Below are 12,896 nucleotides of genomic sequence, written 5' to 3'. Positions count from 1 at the left end.
CAGAATGAAGTTGGTATTAGGTTGTGTGATCTCCTATAATTCTTAGTATATTTTGTGGGTGGAGCTCTATCAGATCTTCCACATCAGAAACAGATATTTCTGATTATTAGTGAGTGAGTTTCTTCGTGTCGTGAGTAGCTGTGACCTTACAAGTTTTATGTCGAAAAAAACTTGTTTGGTATTACTGAGGTATTGCCAACATGATGGGTGATTTCCAAGTCGTCGAATGAATCAAGAAACTCAATAGCAAAAACTATAACATGTGGGCAACATGCATGATGCCTAATTTACAAGAACAAGACCTTGAATGGTCATTGGTGAAAGCACGTCGACAGAGGAGAATTCTAATGAGACCTTGTGCAAATGAAGAATCAAAGTAAACAAAGTAATGTTTTCCTTGTAAACCATAGTCAAAGAAGAGAGGTTGGAGCACATTCGGGATGACAAGATACTGAATTTTGAGACATGTTCATGAAGTTTTTCTTAAAGAAGAACATTATGAGGCTACAAAATCGAGAACAGGGTGTTATCAATCTCACAACGCTACAACGACCTCTAAAAATGTATTATTTGTTAACACACAGATTTCATAAACCACTTTTTAGTGAAAGCAATCCAGTTTCGACTTTCGTCAAACGACCGTTGTTGGGGATCGAACCCAAACTACCGGCATGACGGGTTCACCGCTATCCAATTTCGAATTCCGTCAAAACTACCGAGATAAAATTAAAATCGCCGTTGGCGGGGACCAAACCCAGGTTCACCGCTGTCCGTCAAAACTACACCAGGATAAAATTAAAATCGTCATAGCATAGGATCGAACCCGGGGTCACCTGCGTGACAGGCAGGAATACCCACCACTATACTACAACGACAAATCAAAAATAAATTATTTGTTAACGCTCAAGATTTAATAAGTCATCTTTAGAAAAAGTAATCCATTGCTAACGCTCTAGATTTTATCGATCGTCTTCGGAACAAGTAGTCCAATTTCAAATCCGGTGAAAATTGTCGAAAGAAAATTAAACCTATTATTGTTGGGGTCCAAACTCCGGTCTCTCGAGTGACAAGCGGGAATACTCACTACTGTATTACACCGACCTCTGAAAAATATATTCTTTGTTGACACACGAGAGAAAAAGGAATCCAATTCCGAATTTCGTTGCTGGGGAACAAACCCAAACCATCCGGTTCACCACTGCCGAATTTCGAGTTCAATTAAAACTATCCAAAGGAAAATTAGAAATCCTCGCTGCGGGGGATCAGACTCAGGTCACCCGCGTGACAGGCGGGAACAGCCACCACTACACAACGACGACTTTCGAAAAATATAACATTTGTTAACACACCAGATCTTTATCAACCGTCGTTAGAAAAAGTAATCCGATTAAAAATTGTCAAAACAAAATTGAACTTGTTATTGTTGGGGGGATCAAACTCAGGTCACTCGAGTGACAAGCAGGAATACTCACCCTTGTACTACAACGACCTCCGGAACATAATAACTCGAGTGACAGGCGGAAGTGCTCACCACTGTACCACTACAACGACCTCTGAAAATGTATTATTTGTTAACACACGAGATTTCATAAACCAGTTTTTAGTGAAAGCAATCCAGTTCCGACTTTCGTCAAACGGCCGTTGTTGGGGATCGAACCCAAGCTACCGGCATGACGGGTTCACCGCTGTCCAATTTCGAATTCCGTCAAAACTACCGGGATAAAATTAAAATCGCCGTTGCCGGGGACCGAACCCAGGTTCACCGCTGTCCGTCAAAACTACGCCAGGATAAAATCAAAATCGCCGTTGCCGGGGATCGAACCCGGGTCACCTGCGTGACAGGCAGGAATACTCACCACTATACTACAACGACTGATCAAAAATAAATTATTTGTTAACGCTCCAGATTTTATCAGTCGTCTTTAGAAAACGTAATCCATTGTTAACGCTCTAGATTTTATCGATCGTCTTCGGAACAAGTAGTCCAATTTCAAATCCGGTGAAAATTGTCGAAAGAAAATTAAACCTATTATTGTTGGGGTCCAAACTCCGGTCTCTCGAGTGACAAGCGGGAATACTCACTACTGTATTACACCGACCTCTGAAAAATATATTCTTTGTTGACACACGAGAGAAAAAGGAATCCAATTCCGAATTTCGTTGCTGGGGAACAAACCCAAACCATCCGGTTCACCACTGCCGAATTTCGAGTTCAATTAAAACTATCCAAAGGAAAATTAGAAATCGCCGCTGCGGGGGATCAGACTCGGGTCACCCGCGTGACAGGCGGGAACAGCCACCACTACACAACGACGACTTTCGAAAAATATAACATTTGTTAACACACCAGATCTTTATCAACCGTCGTTAGAAAAAGTAATCCGATTAAAAATTGTCAAAACAAAATTGAACTTGTTATTGTTGGGGGGATCAAACTCAGGTCACTCGAGTGACAAGCAGGAATACTCACCCTTGTACTACAACGACCTCCGGAACATAATAACTCGAGTGACAGGCGGAAGTGCTCACCACTGTACCACTACAACGACCTCTGAAAATGTATTATTTGTTAACACACGAGATTTCATAAACCAGTTTTTAGTGAAAGCAATCCAGTTCCGACTTTCGTCAAACGGCCGTTGTTGGGGATCGAACCCAAGCTACCGGCATGACGGGTTCACCGCTGTCCAATTTCGAATTCCGTCAAAACTACCGGGATAAAATTAAAATCGCCGTTGCCGGGGACCGAACCCAGGTTCACCGCTGTCCGTCAAAACTACGCCAGGATAAAATCAAAATCGCCGTTGCCGGGGATCGAACCCGGGTCACCTGCGTGACAGGCAGGAATACTCACCACTATACTACAACGACTGATCAAAAATAAATTATTTGTTAACGCTCCAGATTTTATCAGTCGTCTTTAGAAAACGTAATCCATTGTTAACGCTCTAGATTTTATCGATCGTCTTCGGAACAAGTAGTCCAATTTCAAATCCGGTGAAAATTGTCGAAAGAAAATTAAACCTATTATTGTTGGGGTCCAAACTTCGGTCTCTCGAGTGACAAGTGGGAATACTCACTACTGTATTACACCGACCTCTGAAAAATTGTTATGCAATTATTATTATTATTATTTTTTTATATTAAGAATAAAACTTGATACCATGGAATAAAACTTAACAATAATTTAGTACTTAAATAGGAAAATTTTTCAAAATATAATTTATTTCGNAGATTTTTTTAGAAAAAAACTAATAATTCGATTCTGTTTTATTTGAAGATAAGATATTAGTAGAAAGGATGGATATTCAAATTCGAAATATTAAGATATTTATGATATTCTAAATATATTATTAGAAATAGAATCTAATTTTGACTTTTAACTCTTTTAACTATTTTAGTAAAAAATTTCTTAATTGTATTTACATTTCATTTTAATATTGATATATATTTCTAGAAATATTATTTACTTTCTTTAATATATTTATATATATTTATATTTAGTATTTTCTAAAAATTATATATTCTACCTAATAAATGAAAAGAATGAAATTATTTCATGTTGAAATTATAACATTTTCAAGTTATAAAATTTATTTATACTTTACTTGTTTTCTTTTATACTTGGTCTTGAAGTAGAAAACGTTCCATCTGTTCCTGAATAGCTTCTTTCAAAAGGGCTTCCGCTTCAGGGGTGAATGTCTTGGTGGAAGATATTATTTCTTGAAACTGAGGTTTATTCGTTTTTACGTAAGTACGTAACTCAACGAGAAATTTTCTTACTTGTTCAATTTCTAATGAATCAAGATAACCATTCGTTCCGGTATAAATAGTCATTATCTGTTCGTCTACCGTGAGAGGGGCTGATTGGGATTGTTTGAGCAACTCACGTAATCGTTGACCTCTTGCCAATTGATTCTGAGTAGCTTTATCGAGATCAGAAGCGAATTGCGCAAAGGCTTCTAATTCGACAACGTAGTTTTATAGTGATTCGGTCAAACTCGACCTACTCCACTACCCAAGCGCCTCTTGGAAATTTGAATAAAACTCTCACTCTCTCTTCGGATCAAAGCCCAACCGCTACCCGCTCCTTTTACGAGTGCAAGAGCAAACTCAATCCTTTCCACGACTCATGATCAAATTGGTACACCGCTCTTTTTACGAGTTAAAGAGCAAACTCAATCCTTTCCACGACTCAGGATCAAACCGGTACCAACTGTCTGAAACTTTATAGAAACACACCACACACCACAACTCTCTGAAGTAGTAGATTTACAATTTTCTCACACTACAATAGACATCTCTCTCAGAATGAGATAAATAAAAAATAAAATTGGAAACTTGGAGAAAGACACAATAGAGACTTTTTAAAAAAAGTTTAGATCGAGTAAACTATGAAACTTGTGGATTGTGAAATGTTCTGTGTTGTGTTTTGAAAAGTATGAAGAGGTGATAAGTTTAAATAGTGATCAAGTTGTGAAAATAGGAATTGATATGAACCACTAAAACGTGAACGAAAACGTCGACCACGAAAAATAATATTTATTTATTTTTAAATTTATCGTAAAATATTATAGACCACATGTTTCATTTAAATATATAAATATTAAAAACATTTTAAATTCATTTTTATTTTATATATATATATATATATATATAACATATTTAAATGCAATAATATAATAAAAAAATGTTAATGAAAACCATGTGAGTAACATTTAAAAGTAATTGAAATCCTTATAAATGTAATGGAAATGATTTAATAATTCAAATACTCGTCCTTTAATTTAAAAGTAATGGAAAACTTTTATAAATGTAATTGAAAACATCACCATTTGTTACTCTACCAAAGTTATAAATGTCATACTTCGATTGGTCTATGATGTCAATTTTGTCGCTGGTCCATGATGTCAATTTTGTCACCACATCATCAATTCAGGTATCTTGTTTTGAATTCGATTGGTTCATGATGTCAATTTTGCCGCCACATCATCACGTCGGGTATCTTGTTTAGACTGAAACTTTTTCGTTTTATCTCTAATTTGAGTGAACCAAAAAAGACGTTGAAATCGTTATTCCCAACCTTACACGGTAGACAAAATACTGAGAATTATTAATAATTGAAGGTAGGTTTGTCATCATCAAAACATCAATTAATTAATTAATTTGAGATTAAGGCGAAAAAGCCAACAGGAAGATGTTTGGTTCCATGATTTGAATTATAGCAATCATATGTGTGCAAATAAGGAATGATTCTTAGATCTTGATGAGAAATTCAGACAATTTGTGAAACTTGGAAATAAGTTCAAGATGAAATTGTTGGAAAAAGGTAACATTAGGTTGCAAGTTGCTAGAGTCACTCACGTAATCTGAGTTGAGAAATAACTCATTAAGTCTTGGACAATTGCAAGAAAGAGGTGTATCTATTTTGATACAACATGGAGAATACAAAATCTATCATCCCAAGAAGGGGCTTATTATGCCAACAATATTGTCTACAAATAGGATATTCATATTACTTGCAATAATCATGTCACAAACAGCCATTTGTTTCCAAACAATAATAGAAGATAAAACTCATCGTTGACACCATAGATATAGGTATCTAGGCTTCAAGGGTTTGAGAACATTACAACATAAGCAAATGGTGAGAGGGTTACCTCAATTTAAAGCATCATCTAAATTATGCACTAATTGCATGGTGGGAAAGCAACATAGAGATGCATTTCGAAAAAGAAGTTTAGAGGCTACAATTGGTACATGCAGACATCTGTAGACCCATCAAACCTCTTTTCAACCATAAGAAGAGATATTTCATAAGGTTTATTGATAATTACACCGGCAAGGTATGGATATATTTTCTTGCTGAAAATTTTGAAATCTTTACTATCTTCAAGAATTACAAAAATCTTGTTGAGAAAGAGATTGAAGATTTTATTCGTTGTCTGCACAAAAATATGGGATGGAGAGTTCACTTCTCATGATTTCAATATCTAATGGTATCAGTAGATAACTTACTGCAACCTACACTCCCCAACAAAATGGTGTAGTTGAGCGCAAGAACAAAACAATCATGAATATGGTTAGAAGTATATTATCAGAGAAGCAAGTTCCCAAGAATTTCTTGCAAGAAGCAGTAAAGTGGACAGTTCACGTGCTCAACAAAAGTCCTATAGTGGTAGTGAAAGATATGACTCTTGAGGAGGCTTGGAGTGGCGTAAAATCTAATGTTGATTATTTTTAAGTTTTTGGTTGCATTGACCATGTTCATGTATTAGACGACAAGAGAGAAGTTTGATGATAAAAAATTTCAGTGTGTTACTAGCTATGAGCAAAGAAGGGGAAGTTGTAGGCAGAGATGTGATTTTTGAAGAAAATAAGTGTTGGAATTGGGGAAAAAGTAATGAAGAAGCTAGACTTGATACTCTCAAATGGGAAGATAGTAATATAGAAGGGAACAAACATCACTAAGGTGAGGAAGAATTTGAAGAAGAGGTGGTAGCAGAAGAAGGGGAAGTTAGTATATCTTCCAATGAGTCACCCAAAGTAAATTCTTCAACATCGGAAGAAAGCACACTAGAAGTGAGGAAAAGAAAAGCATCATTATGGATGGAAGATTATGTGAGCGGGGGAGACTTTTATGAAGAAGCTAAACACAACAATTTAGTTCTATTAACCTCAACTACAGATTCAACTACCTTTGAAGAAGTTGTTCAAAGTTCAAAATGGAGATATGTAATGGACTTGAAGATAGAAGTGATCGAAGGAAATGAGACTTGGGAGTTGATAGATTTGCCTAAAGGAATGAAGAAGATTGGAGTAAAGAGGGTTTTCAAATGATAATTGTTTTAGCAGCTCGAAATAGTTGGAATGTGTATCAGCTTGACGTGAAAAGTGCTTTCTTATATAGAGGGTTAAAAGAAGCAGAGTTTGTTGAGCAACCACAAGGTTAAGAGAAAAAAATGTCAAGAATACAAGGTATACAAATTGAAGAAAGCATTATATGGCTTTAAACAAATCCCACGTGTATGGTACAGTCGAATTGAAGCACATTTTGTCAAAGAAGAATTTGAGAGGTGCAACTACGACCATACTTTATTCATACAAATAGGAGATGGAGGTAATATTTTGATTGTTAATCTATATGTTGACGAACTAATTTTTATTGATAATGATGAGAGCATGTTTGTTAAGTTCAAGAATTGTATGAAACTTGAATTTGAAATGACTAATTTGGGAAAAATGAAATATTTTCTTGGGTAGAGATTTTACAGAATCCTAAAGGCATTTATATTAGTCAAAGAAACTATGCAAAACAAGTTTTTGAGAAGTTTAGGATGGATAAAAGTTAATAGTCTGAAAAGCCCTATTGTTCCTACGGTTAAACTAACAAATGATGAAGGAGTCAAGGTCAATGCAACCATGTATAAACACTTGATTGGAAACCTTATGTATCTAACTGCAACAAGGCCGAATTTAATGTATGTAGTGTATCTCATTAGCAGATTTATGATACGTACAACTAAGTTGCATTTGCAAGCTGCAAAAAGGGTGCTGAGATACTTAAAAGGTACTGTAGATTTGGGAGTTTTTTTTATCGAAAAAGGGGTAATGGAGAGTCAATAGCATATACTAATAGTGATTATGCAGAAGATATAGATGATAGGAAAAACACTTCTGGTTATGCGGTTTTGCTTAGTGATGGAGATGTGTCTTGGTCCTCCAAAAATTAACCTGTAATTACTTTGTCCACTAATAAAGTAGAATTTGTGGCAACCGCCTCTTGTGATTTTCAAGGGGTGTGAATGAGGAGAGTTTTGGAAAAACTTGGTCATTTTCGAGACAAATGTATCACTATGTTATATGACAACAGTTCCCACAATTAAGCTATCCAAGAATTCAATCATGCATAGACGCAGCAAACACATTGATGTGAGATTTTATTTCTTGCATGATTTGACCAGAGATGGAGTTATTGAGTTGAAGCATTGTGTCATATAAGAACAAGTTACAGATGTTATGTCAAAATCACTGAAGCAGGATGAGTTCATAAAATTACGTGAGTCAATGGGTATGTGTGTAGTAGCACAACTAAACAAAAAGCATACCTGCAATCGGAGAGAAATTATTAAAGATGGTCATATTACACTATTTCTTTAGGATTAAAGTGGTTAGCTAGACCATTTGTTTAGGGATGTTAGGGAGTTTGCTAAATTTATTAGTTTGTAGTCTATGGAAGTAAACGGAGTTATTTTGTTTTTAATGCAATTCATTTAAGAGTTTCAATTTGAGTTAATTTGTGTGTTCACACCATTGTGGTTCCAGAGTTCAAATTCTTTTGAACTTGGGTTCGGCCATGAATGAATGTAATATTCTTTTTGGAAATAAGAGTATGTTGTTGAACACAACTCTATGTGGGAAACACTCGCACCTCTTTATTAAAACCAATCGAGAAGAGAATACAAGACACTCGGTAGAATACTATTACTCTTTATTGTTTTTGGATTTCTTGGATGAATAACCTAGTTAGGGTGGAGGGTATTTATACTATAGCCTACACAATCTAGATCTAACAAATCTAAATCTATACCTAACCAATCTGAATCTTTTTCCTAAAATATCTAGATCCTCAAATCTCGAGGTATTTTTCCTAAAGCTCTACTAAAATAAATATATGATGGGCTCATACAATTATTGAGCTTGACTCTGTTGGCTAGTGATGATATTTCAACATATGTATAATAGATTTACTTTAAAATTGATAATTTGTCTCATTTAATTTGATTGAAACAAGTGAATATCTTGGATGATTATAGTGATGAATGTAATAAGGATGCATAAAATCAACGTCCAAAGTTTTGAAGTAGGATTTGACTGATTCTTAAAGAATTAAAGGAATTTTGATATTTAAAAACACATCTAGATCAATGTTCTGATACCATTTATATGTAATCAAAGTTAAATACTTATTGATCAATGGGAAGAAGACAAGAAGTTGATGCAACTACTCCTGGGACTCAATGAGTCTTACAAGACAGTGATATCTAACATATTGATGATGACTCAATTACCTAATGTGAGGCAAGCCTATTCATTACATGTACAAGAAGAGATGCAACGTCACGTATCTTCTGAATCTAATGAGAATTTCTCTATTGCAACAGCAGTGTAGAAGAAACAACATATTCAAAGTTCACTAAGGACAAATCATGTGAACACTGCAATAGAACTGGTCATACAATTGATGAATGTCGAACCCTTAAGTTTCAATGTAAATTTTGTGATAAAATGGGACATACAAAAGATCGATGTGGACTAAAAAATAATTCTTGAAAGATAGTACAAGTCAATCAACGCAACAATCGTGGATATCGATCATCTGCAAATATGGTTGATGCTTTTTCAGCTGAATACATAAGAAAAGTCACCTAATTCCATTCCAAATTTTTATTATGAGTAGTTACAATAGATAGTACAAGCCTTATCTACAATCAATCATCGTTCTTCTAGTAATTCTGACAGTTACATCAATGTTGCACGTTTGTTTCCAATATCTTCATTATTCATTAACTCTGCTAATTCTAATTCATGGATTCTCGATAGTAGAGCTACAGATCATATAATATCCAAAACTTTTGTTATAATTGAACCAAAGGCAACAATTATTTCTACAACATCAATTATTTCTACAATCAAATTGACTAAGGGAGGGACAACACATGTGTCACATACGATAATGTTTTCTTTAATCCTAACCTTGAATTAAACAATCGTTTTATGTGTGTCTTCATTCAATTTAAACATGATTGTCCATTAGGAAACTTACCGATGACTTGAAATGTTGTGTCATCTTTTATCTTGATTTTTGTGTTATGCAGGACTTGGCTACGAGAAAGAGGATTGGCTCGGGTAAATAATTCGGTGGTCTCTATCATAATTCTTCATCTCCAATCAAATCTTCTACTCATCAAGTATCTCAGTCATCTGATTCGTAGCATTTATGCCTAGGTCATCATTCATTTTCTCATTTTTTTTAGATCAATTGCATCTTAATAATGCTACTTTTTTCTCATAATTGTAGTTTTTACCCGTTAGCAAAACAACTAGGTTATCTTTTCCAAGAAACTCAATAACAACACATTCTGCCTTTGATCTGTTACATTGTGATGTTTGGAGACCTCATAAAGTTTCTACGCATTATGGTTTGCATTTTTTTTCTCACTGTTGTTGATGATTTTACTCAATGTACTTGAGTTTTTCTTATGCAACATAAATCAGAAGTACAACATTTGTTAATAAACTTTGTTAAATTCGTTCAAATCCAATTTCACACTACTATCAAGATAGTACAATCAGACAATGGGACTGAGTACCTATCTTTGCAACCATTATTTACTTCTTGTGGTATGAAATTTTAGTGTACTTATGTCTATACTCCACAACAAAATGGATTCATAGAACGTAATCATCGTCATATCCTAAACGTAGCTAAGTCTCTTCTCTTTTAGTCACATGTTCCACTTAACTTTTGGGGAGAGTGCATATTAATTGTTGTTTATCTTATAAATAGAACATCGTCACCATTGCTACTTAACCAGACACTCATTGAAGCACTTTACAAAGGACCACCTACCTTTCATCATCTTAAAATTTTTTGTTGTAAATATTATGCAACTGTAAACAACGGAAGAAGGGAGGAATCGATCGAAAAATTCGAGTTTCAAACAGTACAACATTCGGGCGAGGAAGAAGAGTAAATCAGATCGAATTTCCTAACTTAGTTTAACTTGAATCGAGAATTGAACATTATACTAACCTTAAATCGTTTTCATAAGGTCAAATTCAGCTATTAGATGGTAACTTAAACACTTTCGATCTGAACATTAAAAAGTTCAATCTGATTTACTCTTCTTCCAAGGGGAAGAATTGGAGAGNATTTGCCTCTCACATTCTTCATTCAGATAAGTCAGAGCGGAAGCAACCCCCCAAACGATATTCAATCTTTGCTTCCATGACAGGACTCTCGTCGAATTGGAGTTTCTGTGGAGAATATTGCTGAGGCTTCCATTGGGTAAGTAATAAGAAACCAGGACTCACTCAGTATCTGAACAGCACCATCCTTGAAGCTGAACCAAGTTAAGTTCTTGTGCCGTAAACAACCCAGCATTGTTTCAAACGAAAGGATTGCGCACGCATTCCATTGGCCCTCTCAACCCTTTTAATAGGTACTTCTCCACTTAATAGCCACACTTCTCCACCAGATGGAAGAAACAAACCCCTTCTGGTCGCTGATGCCCCTTCACCGGGTACGGTAAAGTGTCTTCGACCCTTCATCTCCCCTGTCGGTAAAGCTGCATCGCTCCTCTCCCTTCCGGTCTCACAGTTTCACTCCTCTCCCTTTGGTCTCACAGTTTCACTCCTCTCCCTTTGGTCTCACAGTTGAACTCCTCTCCCTTTGGTCTCACTGTTAAACTCCTTTGCTTTATTTTGTCTCACAGTTGAACGAGAAGTGAAGAAGATGCAACAATGGCGGGAGGAGGAGACGATGGCAAGACTAGAGGCTGCGATTTTCGTTTGACAGAGAGATTGGATTGATTGAGGATTGGCGGGAGGAACCAAAATTGATTAAACCTAATTTATCTTCCACTTTGGCTATCTTCCTCTATAATTGAATTAAAATAGAATTAAAAAAATAGGAAAAAAAATATAACTATGTTGAGTTTTAGTTTATTATAATCCTACATTGATAATTAGGGTTTTCATTTCTAAATCGATGTTTAAATTAAGTCAATTCATTTCCAAAGGTATATTAATTGATATGAATCGAGGGAACCAATACGTAAGGAAACGCCATCGTCTCTCGCAGCCTAAATCGTCGTTTTTTTATTTGCAATGAGCTAATAGGGTGGAATCGTTCATGCGATTCAAAATAGCCACTTCCCATGAAGACGATGGCTTCTGATATTTGAAATCGAATTATGCAAAACATGAGTTAATAATCATGTTTCATTCACAAGTAAGTAATACGATGAAACAAAAGATGCTTTGAGACTTTGGGGTTTAATTTGATCACCTTTTTTTACTCAACCCATTTTGATTTTGTCTCATATAAATATTCAAATCGAGTAGGTCGAAATTAAAATATATTATGTTTAGATGAGAGTTTGAAGAACCAAATCTACATTCCCGGGATATTTTAATAGATAAGATTCATTAGAACCAAGACCTAAGAAAATGTGTCGCCCCAAGTACAAATACTATTAAAACACTAAACCAATTTCCCATTTCTTGCCAAAATACTATTAAAACATGGATGCTGATGAACCAAATAGTGTTGATTGCCAAAAAAATTCTTTGAATGTCCAAGAGTATTTTCCTCTGATACTGATCACATGTTCATCTAAATCATCATCTTTCGACTTGCAATGAATCGTGAGAGTTGAATCCGTCATATGATTCCAAATGGCCACTTCTCATGGAGACAATGGACGTTGTATCTTGGAGTTGGATAGTGCAAAACATGAGTTAACAATCATGTTTGATTAAAAAGAAAGCAACTTTCAAACAAATATTACTACACGAAGATATTTGCTTCTAAAAATGTTATATTTCAAAAATGAGAAGGAGATCGAGGCTAGCGCCCAATAGTCCAGGGGCAAGGACAATTTCATTCGAGACTTGAGAGTTTGAGAGTACAGTAAAATAGTCGAGAGAGAATGTATGTAAAGGGTGTAGGGCAGACGAAGGTGATGGGATGAAGTACAAATAGAGTCAGAGAGAGAGAGTAAGGCGTCGCAGACCAGATGCATATGCAGATACATTAGGCTCTGGCTTTAGCCTATGTAAAATAGTCAAGAGAGAATGTATGTAAAGGGTGTAGGGCAGACGAACGTGAC

The 12,896-nt window shown here is 35.4% G+C and overlaps 2 non-coding genes across 2 annotated transcripts; both read right to left on the bottom strand.

Moving 5' to 3' along the window:
• Positions 1-1,801: 1,801 nt before the first annotated feature.
• TRNAD-GUC lies at positions 1,802-1,873 on the bottom strand. Its single transcript has one exon. It is a non-coding gene; the product is annotated as a tRNA-Asp (tRNA).
• A 926-nt stretch (positions 1,874-2,799) lies between these two features.
• Positions 2,800-2,871, bottom strand: TRNAD-GUC. Its single transcript has one exon. It is a non-coding gene; the product is annotated as a tRNA-Asp (tRNA).
• Between the last annotated feature and the right edge of the window lie 10,025 nt (positions 2,872-12,896).

Source organism: Cucurbita pepo, chromosome LG02 (assembly GCF_002806865.2).
Source record: "Cucurbita pepo subsp. pepo cultivar mu-cu-16 chromosome LG02, ASM280686v2, whole genome shotgun sequence".
Taxonomy (NCBI): Eukaryota; Viridiplantae; Streptophyta; class Magnoliopsida; order Cucurbitales; family Cucurbitaceae; genus Cucurbita; species Cucurbita pepo.
Note: the sequence above shows the minus strand (reverse complement) of the source record. Positions and strands in the feature narration are given on the sequence as shown.